This window comes from Meleagris gallopavo, chromosome 1, assembly GCF_905368555.1.
Source record: "Meleagris gallopavo chromosome 1, MGAL_WU_HG_1.1, whole genome shotgun sequence".
Lineage (NCBI taxonomy): Eukaryota > Metazoa > Chordata > Aves > Galliformes > Phasianidae > Meleagris > Meleagris gallopavo.
The window spans coordinates 150,212,831-150,220,262 of NC_139404.1; the positions used below are offsets into that span (position 1 = coordinate 150,212,831).

A 7,432-nucleotide genomic window follows, 5' to 3' on the forward strand; every position below is an offset into this window, starting at 1 on the left:
TTTTTATAGCCAAAATGCTGATTGCTGAACAGTGCATTTTTTTATCTGTTTTCTCTACAAAATTAAATCTACTTTCTTGAACAGACCTTAAGCAAGGAAAAGACTCTTTAAAAAAGCTGAGGATGTATGAAGAAGTTTCACAGTATACCACAAACTGACAGAAGGCTCTTAAAAGAATGGCTGTAGGAACATGTTAGCACGATTCAGTGGAGGGTATCACTTTTGTAAAGCACTGTGGCCCCTTCTGTTTTTGGAAGTTTGGGTGAAAGCTATCTCCTCCTGCAAACAATTCCTCTTTGAATTTCCAAGGATGTTTAGAGAAAACATACAGATGAAATAGGCACTGAGCTTTGTTTCAGACATTAATGACTTCCTCTGATTTAAGCATACTAGCATGTCATTATACTTTTAAAGAAGTCTTCTCCATCCCTGTGTGTTAATGTGTTGACTAAAAAAACATTTATTTTAAACAAAGAAGCTATACAAAGTCTTAACATACTTTACTATATACTTCCTAGTAGGATCTATCTAACTGCACCATAAAAGAGCAAAAGGGATATTTTTATTAAAATCTGTGTCCTAGAAAGGGACTGGACTCCGACCTAGAAAGTTCCTCCTGCTTATAAGTTTATTTAATTTTAGTACTCTAATAATCAGAGAAATCGTATTTATTTTAAAAGCTGGGTTATGTACAAGACTGAATAGAATCATAGAATTGCTCAGGTAGGAAAAGATCTTAAAGATCATTGAGTCCAACCACGACCTAACCATACTACCCTAACAAACCTCTGCTAAATCAAGTCCCTGAGCATCACATCCAAATAGTTTTTAAACACATCCAGGGATGGTGACTCAACCACCTCCCTGGAAAGCTTATTCCAGTGCTTAACAACCATTTCTGTAAAGAAGTTTTTGTGATATTCAACCTAAACTTACCCTGGAGCAACTTAAGGCCATTTCCCATTGTCCTGTCACCTGTCACCAGTGGGAAGAGACCAACCCCATTCTACCTGTAATAACAACAAACTTAAATGAAACCTTACTTGAATATTACACTACTATTGCCTTATTTTTCTAGATTGGTCCAAGCCTTGCCAGCAACCCAATGCATCCAATACTACCGTAGAAAATCTTAAGAAATCTTAAAAATATAATCTACCAGATTCCATTCAATTTAATGGATATAATCGTTGTTTCCATGATTGTGGCTTAACGTTTTACCTAATCGCAAATGCAACTATTGTCTGGAGTCAGCAGAAACATAGAAGGCCCAAGAAAAAACAATTATTATTCTTCAAAAGCCATGAAAAAGATATACTTCAACTAACTTAAGAAAGTAAATGCTGAAGTTTAGATCTTGAACAAAAGACTACCAATTTGGTAGCAGAGGCAAGAAGCAATATCTAGATTGGAGAGAAACAGTTTATCTTAAAAACCTAATGAAATTACATGGAATATATTATTTTTTTGCTGTTGTTGTCCTCAATTCTGTCATAATCAAAAGCACAAAATATAACCAAAGCCTTTTTTTTTTTTTCCCCCCACATTGGAAAAATGACATGGAAAACAAGATCTAAAAGGAACAATGTAAGGCCAGGGGAATGGCTGTTTTTTTTCTTGCAGAAGTGATGTTGGAGTATCTGCAGTTTATTTTCCCACCTGCACAGCCGTTCCTTGTAAACCATCCAGGACAGTTTGATTTCTCTCAGAAACTGCAATGACAAACCTTCTCAGTAACAACAGAACTCACAACTTTCTTTTTTTCTTTTTCATCATAATGTGGAAGAAGAAACAAAAGGTGAACTTTTGGATCACACACTTTTCTTTAGATTACAAGTTATTTCCAAAATGAAATGTGAAGGTCTTAGGAAAAAAAAAATTCCTTTAAAAATGATCATTATTATTCAAAGGCATATAAAGCTTCTGACATTGAACGATACCTTCTGCCTTATTTAAGACCTGTTGATCCTTTTCTCAACATAGAAGAAAGATAAACTTACTTAATAAACTGAGTAAAGCCTGAAGAAAAGTCAAGGGAGATGCAATCTGAGGCAGACATTTCTCTTGATGACATAATTGAACATTAGCCTAATCTGCTTTTCTACAAATTCTTAGCTTAGGTACTTCATCATCTGCATATCCTTTAAGCAATGCTTTCTTCCCAGTTATCGAAGTTCTGTAACCACCCTTCAAATTATGAGTAATGAATTTCCAGTATGAAGGGTTGCATCCTTCCTGTGAGTTTGTCAGTGTATCAGATTGTATAAACGTCAATGGGCACATTTATTCCTTAGGGAGGAATTCAATGACACACCTTTGCTCCATACACACTCCCATGTCAGACACCATTTTGTTATACTGCCCCTCTGTCACCATCTGTCACAAAGCAACACAATGCAACAAAATGTTAGTGGGAAGGTTCAGCCTCTACTGCCATTCCACCATCATATGCCTCCGAAGTTGGTGGCCAAATAGTACACACTACTTTTTGAACAACCCTTATAAGTCCCATTCCAACAGCTATTAAAAATGTTTATTTCCCTTACACTACAATGGCAAATATGATCATTGACATTAGCAATATGAACAATATAATAATGTGGGAAGAAAATAAAACTTCTTAAGACAACCCAAAGGATATATCTGAACTGAATCTATACATATGCTTTTATTTCTGATTTTTTTTTTTTTTGACATTACTGATGTTTGATTGACATTTGCCATCACAATTGATCTGCCACGTGCAGGAAGGAAGAAAAAAAATAAGAAATTCCATCTTCAGGCAAATTAATGTAGTAAGCTTTAAGTTGTCTAGGGGGAAAAAAAAAAAAAAAGTTTTATTTAATCTCTATTTCCATGATAAAGCTCTCTCTTCACACTTAGGCACACACCATTTACCAGAAGCCTGTTTGTTGTTTTTTTTTTTTTAATTTTATCTATTTTTTAAAATAAATTGGAATAGTAAAGTGTTAATAAAGACTTGAAGCAAAGTGAGAAAGCTTTGCAGGCGATTGAGGAGAAGCAGGAAGAAAAAGCAGAATTGCTTTCTTGCAAATCTAACTAGCACAGGGAGAACTATAGTGACATAGCCAATGGGAGAAAAAAAAAGTATTTCTAGATACTGAGGGAAAGAACATTAAGGAAGACTTTTTTTTAATGAAGAGTAATATTTAGTATTTACTATGGTTGAAGAGCTAGATATTATGACAGCACAGCTATAAAGTAGCCACTGTCTAGAAACAGTATGTTCACTGGAACTTAAAATACCTCTAATATGACTGTATATAATTCATAACAATGTAAGCACTGGCACAGTGCGCATTACACAATCATACACAGTATATGGAGAAAGAGAAAAATTATGGATAAATGATAGAATCATAGAATGGCTTGGGTTAGAAGAGACCACAGAGATCATCAGGTGCCACACACCAGATAAGGCTGCCCAGAGCCCCATTCAACCTGTCCTTTAACATCTCCAGCTATGAAGTATCCACAGTTTATCTGGTCGGCCTGTGCCCATGCCTCACTGCCCTCTGAATAAATTATTTCCTCCTAATATCTAATCAAAACATCCCCTCCTTCAGTTTAATATCAATATCTGCCATTGTATAAAGTCAGTGTCCCTCCTGTTTATAAGCTCCCTTTAATTACTGGAAGGCAACAATAAAGTCTTCCCAGACCCTTCTATTCTTCAGACTGAACAAGTCCAGCTCACACAGCAGTCCTTCATAGGAAAATTTATCCAGCCCTCTGATTACCTTTGTGGCACTTATCTGTCCTTGCACCAACACCATTATATTTTCTTGTGCTGAGGACCTTGGATCTGGATGTAGTGCTCCAGAAGGGGTCTCACGAGGGCAAAGTGGAGGGGACACTAACCTCCCTCTTCCTAGTGGTCACCCCTCTGTTGATGCAGCCTGAGCTACAGTTGGCCTTCTGGACTGCTGGCTCATGTCCAGCTTTTCACCCACCAGAATCCCCAGGCCCCTCTTCAAAGAGCTGCTCTCAATTAGTTCTTCTTCCAGTCCATACATATATCTGGGATTGCCCCAACTCAAGTGCAACATCTTTCATTTAGACTTGTTGAACTTTATAAAGCACAGCAACAATATATTGCTTTTCTAGTGGAAATGCATAGGACCAATGCAAGATTATATGTGGCTGAACATCTGTTTCTGAATATTTGTGGGACAGAGGGCAGTATGGTTCTGCTCCAGAGTATGTCTCCAAGTATTCTGGCTATGGAAGAAGCTAGTCTTGTGCAAGTTTAAGCAATACATGAAACAATGTTTATAGGATCTTATAATCAGCATCAGTATTAATTTTTTTTTTGCTGAGCATATTACACTTACACCATTCTATAATAAAAGTATTTCTTAATAGCAGTGTGAACTTTCTTTAAAGAGTACACTCCCTTCTAAACCCAACCCATGTAAAATAACTTCATGTGATGTAGAAAGATCCTCCTTGGCATACACATATGGTATTGCAAGAATCTGGCACACTATGTTTCATTCCACTTAAGCCAAATAACCAGAAGTAGCCAAAATTTTCATTTGGGTGCTATCCAGCCATTGTTAATCATGAAAGACATGGCACAATGAATTGGCATTCATATACGTGAATAATGGAATATTTCTTTAATTATATACAAAAATCCTGAATGAAATAGCTTTCTCTCCCTATAAAGTGCCCCTTCTGCATCTATTCCAACTCTCACTGAACTCAAAGGAAAGCCTCCTATTGATTTCAGTGGAAGCTAGCTGAGACTTGTGAAATCGGGTTGGATTGTGGCTCCTGACTTCCTTGAAATCTGTTGCAAATTTGCTTTTGACATGCAAAATAGTGGCCTCACATCCATAAAGCTTTTCTGAAGACTGTTACATTTCAAGCACCAAAGTAAACAAATACATAGACAAACAGACGAATAGATAAAGAAGGAGAAATTCGGATAGGACAGACTGACTTTAAAAAATGCTTGCTTTACAGCTGGCCCAGTAATGAAATTAATTATCCAGGAAAACCTGAATTTGCAGGGAGTTTGGTCTAGATCTCCAGAGGACCCTCCCAACTCCTACGGATCTATCATTCTGTGGAAACAAGTTAAAAACTGCTATCTTAAAGGAGACTAGGGGGGGGGGAATATTTAGCACTTTTGCACGTTTGCATGGAATATTTCTTTGAAAAATCTTTTTGATAGAATGATTTGCTAATGTTAATAGCTGAATTGAGAATTTTCAGAAGTGCTAGATATCATATAGAAACTCTTTTCTGAAGTAAAATATATTCTTGCAAGTCTTAATGCAGTCATCTATTAGAAAATTTTTCAGAGTTTATGATAGAATAAATGTACTTCACATCTTCAAAATGAGATTATTATAATCGCATATTTTTTATTATGTTCAAGGGTTCAAAATGAGCAGTTTCTTCTCATTAACATGTGCCCCTCTTGTATCTGATCCAATTCTTACTGAATCCGAAGCTTAAGTTGTATCAAAGATGCATGCAATGTGCATATTATTTGGGATAGACAGATAAATAGATAGATTAACAGATAGATAGATAGATAGACAGAAGTTTAAATAGATGCATAAATGATACATAGGTAGAAATAACCCAAAGGACTGTAATAAAAGACTATCAAATTTTGGCAAACCATCACATCATGGTGCATTGAAGAACTATGTCTACTATTTCCTTCTTTAACGTGCGGAAAGGAATCCCAAAATCTATGTGGTATGAGCTAACATTTTTACCTGTGTCAGCACCATTCTTAATTTTGATAAGAGCTTCTAGCCACTCTTAAATATACATTTATAAGTTACTATTTCAACCAGTATGTCTTCAGAGTATCTCATCATTGTATGAGCATTCAAGTTTGTTAGGAAAGACACAATAATTATTAATACAAAAATTATACAACTTACACATATGGAGATAAGGTTGTCAATGGTTTACAGGCTGGTTCGGCCCAGTTCTGTGACTAGTGGGGTGGAGAGATTTCACAAAATCCTTGCCTCCGGAAAAAGGGAACAGGGGACCCCAAAATAATTAAAAATAGCAGCAACGATCTGAGGAGAAACAAACTAATTTACTAAATATAGTATCAGAATGCAAGATAACACACCATAATACAGTATAATTAGAATTGAAACTAATAAATCAAATATAATGAGAGAGAGAATGTCCAAAAGGTGGATAGGTCTCACCACAACGCTGAGGTGATATGCGCAGTCCAGTTGAGCAGCAGGGGGACAGGAGGAGAGCCGACGAAGAAGAGTGGATAAGAAAGAGCTCATCAGGTGAACTTGCTAGGAGTTATACCTCCTCTGTGACCACAAAGTCCCCTGGGGAATGTAGTTCTTCTTCTCTTCCGGGCAGGTACCCAGAACTTGAGCATTAGTTAAACTCCCAGTGTCCCACATGATGTTATGATGTGGAATACCGAAAACCAAAAATCACAAAATCTTAACAAAGGTTATGCCTGCTTCCTATACTGATAACTTTCTCACATTACTTATTTTAAGAATATGATCTGTGGAAATGCATTACATGGAAAAAACTAGCTACAGATTTGGAGAAGCTTACTCTCCAGAAAGCAACAGTAAGAGTCTGTTTCAGTCTTCTCAGTTTTATTAAAGACCTCCTAGTTTTGCATCTAAATTTAATTTGGTAGTAATCTGCTCAGAGAAATGTGCCCTGTCATAGTTCTCAAGGCTTTCATTTTAATTCCAATTACTTTTCATTTTCAAACACTTCTTCCATTCCCTGACTCAGAGAACAGAAAGGAAAAAACAAAGTGACCTGGCAAAAATATAGTATTTATTGCCATCTTCATTGCCACTTCTGAGAAATTCCTGCTGAAAGAGAAAATACTTCGCTGTGCATGGTATTGTATATTAGTAGCTTGGCATGTTAGAAGCTTCCCCATTTCACCAAATGTAAATAACAGAGATCTCTGATCAGAAACAGGATGAAACAATTCACAAATTCTCTTTTATATATATTGTAAATATTTCTTTAACCAATCAAGAACTTTTTGCCATGACTATATTGTGAAAGAAAGTTTGAAGTTGTATTTATTCCTATTGTCAAACTTTTCTTTTAATGCTAAACTTTCTTAGCTATCTTCTTTATGATGTATATTATTTTTTTCCAACTACTTCACCAATCCTGAGCATATTGATTGTAGTTTTGTAAATCACTGAAGCCCACAGTCAAGTTTCCCAGAATATTTTCAGTTTAATTCTGCTTGTGTATTTAAGAGAACACGAAAGTAGATCTCCTGTTTATTTTGCCTTCTGTTCCTTAAAGGCTAGATTTTTTTTCAGCTCACTGAAGCAGATACTTTTAAACAAAACGAATGGAATATTTGTTAACATTCAGCTCCCAAGTTGCATAATAAGGAAGTTAAAACATGAAAATAATT

General features: G+C 35.9%; 1 long non-coding RNA gene across 3 annotated transcripts in view; it reads right to left on the minus strand.

The window, feature by feature from the left end:
* The window catches only part of LOC146545704 (uncharacterized), a 22,854-nt gene extending 16,377 nt beyond the window's left edge, over window positions 1-6,477 (minus strand). The window contains exons 1-3 of one of the 3 annotated variants that reach the window (XR_014880884.1): window positions 6,213-6,477; window positions 5,931-6,074; window positions 937-1,010 (exon numbers count right to left, since the gene is read on the minus strand). This is a non-coding gene — a long non-coding RNA (uncharacterized LOC146545704). The remainder of the gene's footprint in view (window positions 1-936; window positions 1,011-5,930; window positions 6,075-6,212) is intronic. The other 2 variants (XR_014880885.1, XR_014880883.1) reach the window with 2 other exon arrangements.
* Between the last annotated feature and the right edge of the window lie 955 nt (window positions 6,478-7,432).